Source organism: Gallus gallus, chromosome 5, assembly GCF_016699485.2.
Source record: "Gallus gallus isolate bGalGal1 chromosome 5, bGalGal1.mat.broiler.GRCg7b, whole genome shotgun sequence".
NCBI classification, from domain to species: domain Eukaryota; kingdom Metazoa; phylum Chordata; class Aves; order Galliformes; family Phasianidae; genus Gallus; species Gallus gallus.
Window position 1 is genome coordinate 55,376,525 of NC_052536.1, and position 10,789 is coordinate 55,387,313.

Here is a 10,789-nt window from a genome sequence, read left to right on the forward strand (position 1 = left end):
AAATCTTAACTATTTCACTAATGGATAGAGATAGTCACGATCTTATTGCTGTCATCAGAAGTAAAAGATCCATATCATTACGATATTCAGCCATTAGAAGAACAAACCCAGAGACCTGAGGGCTATGGGTGAGGGTTTCCCACTGTCACAGCTTTGTCACACTTCATTCACTCCATCAGAATGTTTATTATTCTGGTTTTAAGATATTTAACTGCATCCAGCTATCAAAAGTTGTGTTTGATTTTTTCTGTTTATGCCCTTATGGATTTTCTAAGAGTTGCCCTGTCCTTTTCTCAAGTATGTTTTCCTTAGATACACACCGTGAGAGCAAACAAATCCATATGCCAACACCCAACTGGGAGTCCCCACTTGCTGGTTCTTCCCTGTGGGCTGTGCTACAAACCCAGACAAGTTCGTTTTGCCGTGCCCACACTATGCACACCCACACAGCACAGCTCACATCTATGCAGAAGGACAGCCAAAAAGGATGCTTCTAAGGATTTGAGGCTCAGAATGGTGTGCAAGCAAAACCCACCTGACATTTAACGTCGGTGTGTTTTAAGAACAGACAATCCATTGAAAGATTTCCTGATTTCTGTTTTTTGCACATGCTTGGTTTCAATTGGGAAAGGTGGTAATGATTTCCAGAGCACCAGGATGGGTGCTTTTCAATGCCGGTATCTGAGATTGCTCTGAGCCGGGGAGGTCCCATTCTGCTCCCTCCCCACTTCAGCATCCCACCAGTGAAATGATTATAGCAGAACTGCACATTGTGCAATTAAAAAAAAAAAAAAAAAAAAAGCATATAAACACAATGCAAACCTGCTCATATTAAAGCAATTAAGGAATTAAGGGATGTCTCAGCGTGTGAGGAGGACTAAGCAATTATTTTATTTCTTGATAGACGGTCGGCATACTGGAAATCGGAGTACTGCACCATCCAAAACTATTCATGGAAGTGGGTGAAAAGCAGAAAACAAAAATCTTAATTCATTTGGATGCTCTTTTGATGGATGCATTTTTGTTCATTTGTTTGCTTGTTTTTGTTGTTTTTTTATACCAGTATGTTTACTTCACTTCTTCTACCCATGGTGACTAGGGACGTGCTTAGTGGGCATGGTGGGGATGGGTTGGGGTTGGACACGGTGAGCTTAGAGGTCTTTTCCTACCTTAATGATTCCACGATTCTGAATTAAAGATTTATGTTCCATTTTGAGGTAAAATATTTAATCAAAAAATAGAGAAAAAAAAAGTTGTTTAAGGGAATTAAATAACCTGAAAATATTGTCTCAGATTCAAAATCACATTTCCAAATATTTTAAAATTAGCTGCAAATTCTTAAATAATAACAATAATAATCTGCTTTCAATTACATATTGCCCATGTTTATCCTGACTGTTCTCTGCTTCAGAGACAAGAGAGAACTCATCTTCCACCCAACACTCATGCATGGGATGTAAGGTTCTCAAGACCCTGGAGAAGGAGTTAGGATTAATGCAGTGACACCAGCTGGACATCTCCCTTCTGTGTCAGCTCAAGAAAAGGAAAGCGGGGAGCCCAGCTCTACAATAGATGGCTGGGTTGGAGCTGGATGTGTTCCCTAAGAAACATCCTAAAATCACAGAATCACAGAACGGCTTAGACTGGAAAGGACCTTAAACATTGAGTTCCAAAATGAATCAGCCTGGGGAGAAGTTCAGGCCAAAAGCTTGTTCGTGGGTCTGCAGAGAGAAGGAGAGTCCCAACCATCAGCCAGGTGACCACATAGGGAAGTCACTGGGACAGGATTTCATGCAGACAGCCCTTTCCAGGTGGGCGAAGTGCTCACAGGGACTCAGCATTTTAGGGAAAAAAAAGAGAGAGAGGGAGAGCGATGGGATTAGAGGACAGCGACTGCAGAGAGGAAAGGCAAGCATAAGAATTGCTTTCACCGCAATGCCAAACAATTAAAGTACAAACTGACATTTGATGGATTTACAAATGTTCCTTTGGGATGACCACTTGAAAGCATTTGATCCATGCTGTGATATTTTTATTGGCTTTAATAAGTTTGGAATCCAGCCTCTCCTTCCCTCTCCCAAACCACAAACACGAACAAATTGGGTCTCAGATGAGGACATATCTGTGCCACTTCCCCAACCACAGTCACCATAGGCGCTGAGATGCCGATAGCATGGCTGTGTTCTACTTTCACCACAGGGAAATGGGTGATGTTAGAGCAAAAAAGGAAGAAGAAAATATTTCAATGATAGAAGATTTTGGAAGCTGTTAGTTCATATAGCCCAAATGATCCTATACGCTGGGGTTGGTGTTAATGCATGAGGATGACTGTGCTCGGGATCCCTCAGCTTTCTCAGGAGATGTGATGCTTGCTATGGGAATGAGTGCTTTGCTCTCTTGACTTGCCTCAGCCGTGCAGCCACATGAGTTTTTACACATCCCTCGGTTAAATCTGAACAAAATTTAGCACTCTGGGACATACTGCAGAGGCATCCATGTGCCCATTTCTCTGTGGCTTTGTAAACCACAGAAACTGTGGTTCATCGGGGACAATGCAGGTGTCATGTGAAATTCCTCCTCTGGGAGATGCTGGCAGTGTTTTTCCCTTGCATTTTCAAGAAGTAAGAAAGAGTTACAATGCCAGAGTGGTCCTCCCACAGCCTCTTTTCTTGAGGTTAACTCATAGGACATCTCCTCCCTTACAGCCCTGTAGCATTCAGGAACGGTATGAATTCACTCATTAGCACTGGCAAGGTGTTCATAGAGTCACAGCATCGTTAAGGTTGAAAAAGACCTCTAAGACCCCCAGGTCCAACCCCAACCCATCCCCCCCATGCCCACTGACTACGTCCCTCAGAGCCACTTCTACACAACCAGTTTCATCCAACATGGAGTTCTCTCATCAGCTCACTCACGAATACTCAATTATTGACCACCCCTGTTTTTCACATCCTTGTCAACATTTGCATAGGTTTCCCTTTCTCATTCAAGCCTCCTTATTCCTTCCAGTTTCTGAATCACACACGGCTTTGACAATTTGGCCACCTTGGAACCAAAAATGTGCGTGCTCCCAAGGCAGGGTGCTGCAAGGGAAGGACTGTGTGGGAATATAAGAAGCCCCATATCTCTCCAATATATTTTTCTTAAAACAAAGCCCACTTGGGCTGCCAATTTAGCTCATCTCCATGAGAAAAAGCTCACACACCCACCAGCAGTGAATGGACATGGATTGGTGATCTTTGCACATGTCAAAGATCTGAAGGGTCAATAGTTGTGTTTCGTTGATAATGGTTGGTACATCTCTCACTGGAGAGCTGTTCCGAATGGCAAAGCATGGCTATTTGTATTATCTCTTTCTTTTGTTGTTGTTGCTGTTGTTCTATTTTTGAGTGAGCTTTGTCTAACTCCTGTAACAATCCATGCACATAGGCTGAAACTGAAACGGTGCAACAGGATATCAGGGAAACAACAAATTTCACTGAAAAACATATACTCCAGTCCAAAAAAAAGAAAAAACTATAGGAAAGGAACTGGCCTTCTTCCTTTTGTTCTGCTCCTTTAGTTTAAAAACAGGGTAAGTTGAGGGGAGATGGGCAATTATACCACTACACTGTAGTTTACATTTCTTAACAGTGCATATGTAAAAATTGTTGGAATGTTGCATTTCAATGCAATATTTAAATTGCTGCCGTAGCCCATGAATGCCCTACTACACAGAGGGGAGAAAAGGCTGCAGCTCAGTGGGAATTTCTCATCAGATAGTAAAGGTGCTTGTATGGGCTGAATAGATTAAATCACAGCCATTGCCCTAAACGTGGAGCTATAGAGACCCCCTTATCGCTGCTCCTCCTTCCTGCCCTGCCCTTTCTTCCCCATGTTCCCCCCAGCATGCTGCTGGAGGAGGAAGCATCAGGCTGCACCCCTCGGATGGACACCAGCTCCTAAAACAATCCCTGCCCATTGTATCTGTTATCTCCCTTGCATTTGTTATCTCATATGCTCCTGGGCTGCATTGTCCCATAGGAAGGGGACCTGGGGGCTATTTTCCAGCTCTCATTGCAGCACAGAATCCTGCACAGGTACATAGAGATGTGGTTGGAGTGGGCAAGGTGAGATCCTCAGGAAGAACCCAGCTCACAGGTGGGTCACCAGCACACACTCATTTTGGGACCCTTTGGGTTCAGGGAGCTCAGGGCTGAGGAATGACTGAAAAATACACCTGAAAAGGCGTTTCTTTGCCCACGGGGAGGACTTCATCACTGTGTTTCTCAGTGAGTGCACACAAAATCATTCTTTTACCCAGCAACCTGACGGTATTGAATTCACCTGCACCACCAGTATGAAAGTAAACACATCAAGGGGAAACCTGGGTGTTTCTGCTACAAGTTCTTATAGGGAACGTAAAGAAGCAAAAAGGACAGACTTCAGGGAGGAATAAGCGGGCAGCCAACCCCTGTTATCTCCACACGATAAAGCAAAATATGCAGGAGTGCTCCCATCTGAAATCCCTTCTCCGGCTGTGGGTGAGGAGCAGCGGTACTCCAGGATGGGGAGGAGGAGGTGGGCACAGAGCCATCCCAGGGGGCCACGTCCTCCCGTCCCATTAAGCCCGCGGGCAGCTCAGGCTGCGGGAGCAGGCAGGGAGGGAGATGAAAGGCTCCTGGAAGGAATCAGGTGCAGGGGGTGGGCAGATGCTGCTAAAGAGCAAAGGGATGCGGCCAGGCTCATTTGTCTGGAAGGGAACCAGCAGGAACTTTCTTTTTATCTCCAATTGCGGATGTTAGGGCCGTTCCTAAAGGCCACGGCCAGTTGGGACCCCACCACTTTCCATCCATTATGGGGAGGGAAACTGCAATGCATTTTTTCCCACACCCATGATGGGACCCAGCCGGGCTCTGCCTCCCCCAGCCCAAACTGTGCTCCGTCCGTCTGTCCCACAATGAGTTGAACACATCCCCACGTTCCTGGCCCTCTCCTCCTGCCCTGCCTGGGGATTAGCCACGCTCCACCTCATCTGAGTGCGACTTAGCAGGGCAACCCTTTGCCAGGCAGGCGGAGCAGGGCATGGCCCCGTCTGTCTGTCCGTCTGTCTGTCCGTCCATCCGTCTGTCCGTCTGTCTGCCCGGGGATTAGCTCAACCCCACCTGGGCTGCCTCTGGCTCCTCTCACCGGGATCTCCTGGACCATGTGTGCCTCTAGTCTGCATCGGCTGGCAGGTGGCAGCTGTCTGTCCGTCTGTCTGTCTGGGGGAGACGGACGGGTGCTGCTATGCCCATCCCACCACTGTGCCTGTTTGACTGGGAGAGATGGACAGACACAAGTGCCCATCCTATCACCACGCCTGTCTGTCCAGGAGGGGAAGCCATACGCCTCCACGTCCATCTGTCTGTCCGTGCCTTATGCTGCCATGCCTATCCATAAGGAGATATTCAGCACAGCCCTGTCTGTTTGCCTGTCTGTACCATACACTGCCATGCCTATCAATGAGAGGACACTGGGCACAGCCCTGTCCGACTGCCCATCCATAAGGGCAACTACACACTGCCATGCCTATCTGTGAGGGCTGCTGGGCACAGCCTTGTCCTCTGCCTGGCACTAAGGTCTGGTGTAGGCAGCCCTGGGCACCAGCACAGTCCCCCCTCCCATCCCCAGGCACAGATTAAACCTGAGATTAGGGCCGGGGACTGCTTGGGCACTGCAAACAGCACAGAGCTTACATTGTACACCCGATGTCACAACGGGCAGGGACATAAATATCAATAAAATACACCTAAAAAAGCCTATTTTCACCCATACGATGAGGCAGAGCTGGACTCCTCCTCCACCCTGGCCATGCTGGAAACCCACCTCTTACCCCAAAAAACTCAGCGTGAAACCCCTGGGCTGCTGGATGGGACATTCGATGCTGGGGGTGCTCAGTGCAGGACAAAGCTTCTCAGGGAAGGTGCCTGCGGGGATGGTGCTGGTGGGAGACCAGGGAGATTCCCTGCTGTTTGAGAGAAGGGAATTGACCATTAGGGCTTTTTTCTTTTTCTTTTTTTTTCCCCCACTTTTCCTTTCTTTTTCTTTTTTTTTCCCCCTTTATTTCTTTCCCCTTTTCCCCATTTTTTTCTTTGCCTTTGCCTCTTTTCTCTCCTTTTAAAATTCTTCTTTATTCCTTTTTATATTTTTTCTTTTTTCCCTTTTTTTACCCCTTTTTCTTTCTTCTTTTTCTTTTTTTCTCCTTTTCCCATTTTTATTTTTTTCCTCTTTTTTTCTTTTTCTTTTTTACTTTCTTCTTTTTCTTTTTCCCTTTTCCCCTTTTTCTGTTTTATTCTTTTTCTTTTTTTCCATTTTCCCTTTTCCCATTTTTCCCCTTTTTCTCCCCTTTTCCCTTTTCCCCCTTTTTTCCCTTTTCCCCCTTTTTTTCCTTTTTCCCCCATTTCTTTTCTTTTCTTTTCTTTTCTTTTCTTTTCTTTTCTTTTCTTTTCTTTTCTTTTCTTTTCTTTTCTTTTCTTTTCTTTTCTTTTCTTTTCTTTTCTTTTCTTTTCTTTTCTTTTCTTTTCTTTTCTTTTCTTTTCTTTTCTTTTCTTTTCTTTTCTTTTCTTTTCTTTTCTTTTCTTTTCTTTTCTTTTCTTTTCTTTTCTTTTCTTTTCTTGTTTCTTCCCTTTCTTTTTCCTTTATTCCCCCCACCCCCCCCCCCCACGGGACAATCGCACCGCTCTGATTTCATTATTTCCTTTACAATTATCAAATCAACTCCGCTTCCGAGGGAGGGCACTTCGCTTAACTCGGGCAGCGCCGCGCCCCGCCCGCCGCCGCTCCGTCTCCGGGCACCGGGCGGCCTCCAAACCCCTCCTGGGGGGAGGAAGGGGGTAGAAGCAATAAAAGAAAAAAAAAGAAAAGAAAAGGGAAAAAAAAGAAAAAAAAAAGAAAAAGAGGAAAAAAAATCCCACCGCCTGCGCTCGGTACACACGCACCTACTCGGCCGATGACGGAGCAAATGAAAGTTTCATTCTTTTTGGCCCCCCAAAAATGCCCCTCGAAGCTCTCGGAAAGAGCGGAGGGCACCGATTCGTCCCTCGGCTCCGTCCGCACAGCGCTCCCCCCGCCCCGCGTTGTGCCGCTGCTCCGCGTCCCGGAGCGCTTCCCGGAGCCCTTCCGCGGTGTCTGCGCGGAGCGGACGCGCCCCAGGTACGGCGCTGACATTGATGTCACCGCATTAGAGTTAATGGCAGCAGCCTGCTCCTCATTATTAATTGTCTTTGTGTTTGGATAAAGTATGTAATCTTCTCCTCAACCACACCATTAAAATAGGTTGCCTTTTCAATTAAGAACTGTCTTGAGCGCAGCAGTCAATTTTCCTAATGAAGATGCATTATATTTTCACTTTTTTTTTTTTTCCTTTCTTTTTAATAATGGGAAAATCCCACGTTTTCATTAGGCGTGATTAGGGAGAAAGTAAGAGAGGCGGTTTGGCTGAACTCGATGCGGCCCGTGCGGTGTATTAAGCGCTTTTAAATAAATTGCAATTTCCTAGAGCCGAGGAGCGGGTTGGGGTACACATACGGCCGCGTTCGCTTCCTTCAGATTAATAAAATGCGGAGCCCTTTCTTTAAAGCGCACTCATCAGATGGAAAATAGTGATTAAACCAACTCCAGCCCACTCTTAGCCGCAATTACTCGGGTAAACTTTTCGCCCAGCCCCGCTCGCTTCGCATTAAACCTGAGGATGATGCTCTGCGATAGACTTGCTGCTAATGTGCGGCTTTGGGGAGCAAATAGCGCGGTTTAATCACGCAGAAACGCATCGGGATGGGCTCGGCATTAATTTCCCCAAATAAACGCGCATTGTTTCATACGGAGCTCCCACCGGAGAACGGCAGCCCCGGGGCTTTGGAAAGGAGGAAGGTTTGGGGGGACTCGGAGGGGTAAAAAGACGCTGGAAAAAAAAACAGAAATTGCACAGCGTGGAAGCAAAGGGTTAAATTTTACATGATGGAAAACACTTAAAAAAAAAATCAACCAAAGAAATGAAAAGAGAAGGAGAAAAGAAAGGGAGGGGGGGAAGAAAAGAGGGGGGGAGAAAAAAAGCGCTACGGGAAAAAAGAAAGTGCGGTGTTTGCGCGCTGCGGGGGGACGGGCGTGGGTAGCAGCGCGGTGCTGCGCTCTGGGACCTTTGTTAGGGACAAACGGAGAGGAGGGGAACCCATCGGCACCGACCGCTTCGGGAAGGGGAAAAAAAAACCATCACTGCGCCCTTCGGTTTTCAAGTTTGGCGAACCAACAGCACCGCTGCCTGCAGAGGGGAACGGAGTTGGGCTTAAGGGTAATTTCTGATCCGCATGGCAACAACAACAACAGTTGGTTGGTGGTGGTTTGTGGCTTTGTTTGGGCGGGGGGGGGGTGCTGGTTGGATGGGGGGGGGTTGCTTGGGGGTTCGGGGGGTAATTTTTTAATGACCATTTGTCTCTCCAGCAGCCAGCGGCTAAAGAAGATCTGCAAAGAGTGGCAAAGAAGATTTTCGATTAAAAGCTGAGCCCCATCTCCCCGGATTACTTTATATCGATTTTTATATATACGGCTGCGATTGATGGGCTCTAATTAAAAATCCAAAGGTGGGGGGGTGGGGGGTGTGGGGGGGAGTTCTTTCTGGGTCTCAATAAAAAGAGCTTTTCATATACGGGGAATAAAGGTTGGAAAAGGTTACAAACGAAAGAGCAGTTTAAAGCTTCTCTGCGGTTTTCTTTTCTTCTTTCTTACAAAACCCTTTTTCTGGCTCTTTCTCTCCCTCGCCCACCCCCCCCCCCCTCCCCTCGACCCCTTCATTTCTCCCAAGTTTGCCAACATTCAAAGATATTGGACTGGAACCGTTATTTTAATATCTGGGTTGGGAGCTGTAATCTCACTGCTGTAGGACTCTGCTCGTCAGGGGAACTTCGTGGCCTGGAGAGGACTATGATGGAAACAGGCAGTGGGAGAGCCTGCCAGCAGCATGCACAGACAGACACGTGGACAGACACACCAACACACGGACATACAGACACACAGATAGGTGGACACAGACACACGGACACATAGACACAGTGCCACATGGACTTGGACGTATGGACATACACGGACATAGACATGCAGACACATGGATACATAGATATGTGGACACATGGGGATGGGGACAGATGGACACACAGATGAACACACAGACACACGGACACACAGACCCACTCCCCATCCTCCCCATTCGTGCTCTCCTCCTCCCCTATCCCAAATACTTATTTTAATTTCATTTCTGCTGGTGATTTATTTCCCTTCCTAAGTTTTTCTTTTGGAGGGGATTTTTCTTTCTGCATTTTCTTTGCCTATTTTTTTTGGGGGGGGGGAAGAGATGTCCGACCCCTCCCCATCCCCCCCAGCCCTCCCCAGGTGGGAGCCGACCTCCCTCTCTCTGCTCTCTGCTCTCGAGGTACCACACTTTAGGAGCTGCCCCTCTCCGGGATAGGCTGTTCCCACACAGTTCGCCCTCAATGTCTTCTCCACCCCTCCTTCCCCCCCCCAACCCTCTCAAATTATGAAACTTTCATCCAGGTGAAGATATTGCCTTAATTTTTTTCTTTTTGGGGGTCTTTTTTTCCCACGAAAACAACTCCCGAGAACCACGAAAACCACCACCAAAGGAGGTTCCATCCCAATCCCATGCGCTTGCAAAGAGGGGTGGGGGGGTGAGGGGGGGGAATTACTTTTAACCATTCCATTTTCAAACGAATTCGGCCCCTTCCCGAAGTGGAGAGGCATTCCCCGTGGCTGCAGCACTGCACCCCCAAAGGAGAGATTGGGGTGGGGGTGAGGGGGGGGGGGGGAGGGGGGGAACACAAGAAGAAAATAAAAACCCCGCCATTGAATTGCGGATAAACTTGAAGGAAAGTGCGGCATATTTTAACGAGACACAAATCCGATGAGGGGAAAAGCTTAAAAGTGAGGAGCCCATCAGAGATACAGAGATGACAAATAATACATCGGTTCATTTTGGGAGGAGGGGGGTGTGGGGGGGGGGGGGGAGGTCGGTCGGTCCTGCACTTTCTCCCAACCTCAAGAAATGAATTTTTGTTTCTCTCTCTCTCTCTCTCTCTTTGTCATAATACACAAAAGCAGCGATCAGCCCCGGCGGGCAAAGACACGCGGCGATAACACCACTTCGGAACGGTCGCGTTAGGCAGAAGGGTCGGAAATTACAGCGGGGGAAGGAGAGCAGAGAGGGGAAAGAGAGGGGAGAAAGAGCGCTACGAGAGAGCGAAGGGATGGAGCCGAACCCGACTGGCATCGGAAGTTGAGGAACTTACTGAGCAGCAGAAGTTACAGTTCCTTTCCATCCCGGGAGCTGATCTGGGGGTTCTCTGAGCACAAAAGTCGCTCCCCGTTGAGCCCGAGTTAGTGCGGCTCTGTATACCTGCCCGGAGCTGCTATCCGAACGGAGCGCAGGAGGTCGGAAAGGGGTTTGGTCGCATTGGCTGTTTTGTTTGGTTGTTTTTGTTGGTTTTTTTTTCTTTTTCCCTTCCTTAAAAAATAATTAAAAATAAAATAGTAATTAAAAAAAAAAAAACAGTTCCTACGGCTGCCACTTTTTTTTTTTTCTTTTTTTTTTTTTGCTTGTTTGGGGGCAACTTTTCCTGAGGCTGAAGGCGGAATGCGGCTGCAAAGTGCGTGTAGGATCGCTCCGGGATGAAGGCTTCCCCCTATTTTTCCCCCTCTCCGATCCGATCTTTGCGAGAGCCATTCCGACACATCGCTAAGCTAAAGGGAAATTCTCTTTGAT

The 10,789-nt window shown here is 47.4% G+C and overlaps 1 long non-coding RNA gene across 1 annotated transcript in view; it reads right to left on the minus strand.

The window, feature by feature from the left end:
* The window catches only part of LOC101752106, a 93,044-nt gene extending 82,255 nt beyond the window's left edge, over nucleotides 1-10,789 (minus strand). The window contains exon 1 of the long non-coding RNA XR_210740.5: nucleotides 10,317-10,789. This is a non-coding gene — a long non-coding RNA (uncharacterized LOC101752106). The remainder of the gene's footprint in view (nucleotides 1-10,316) is intronic.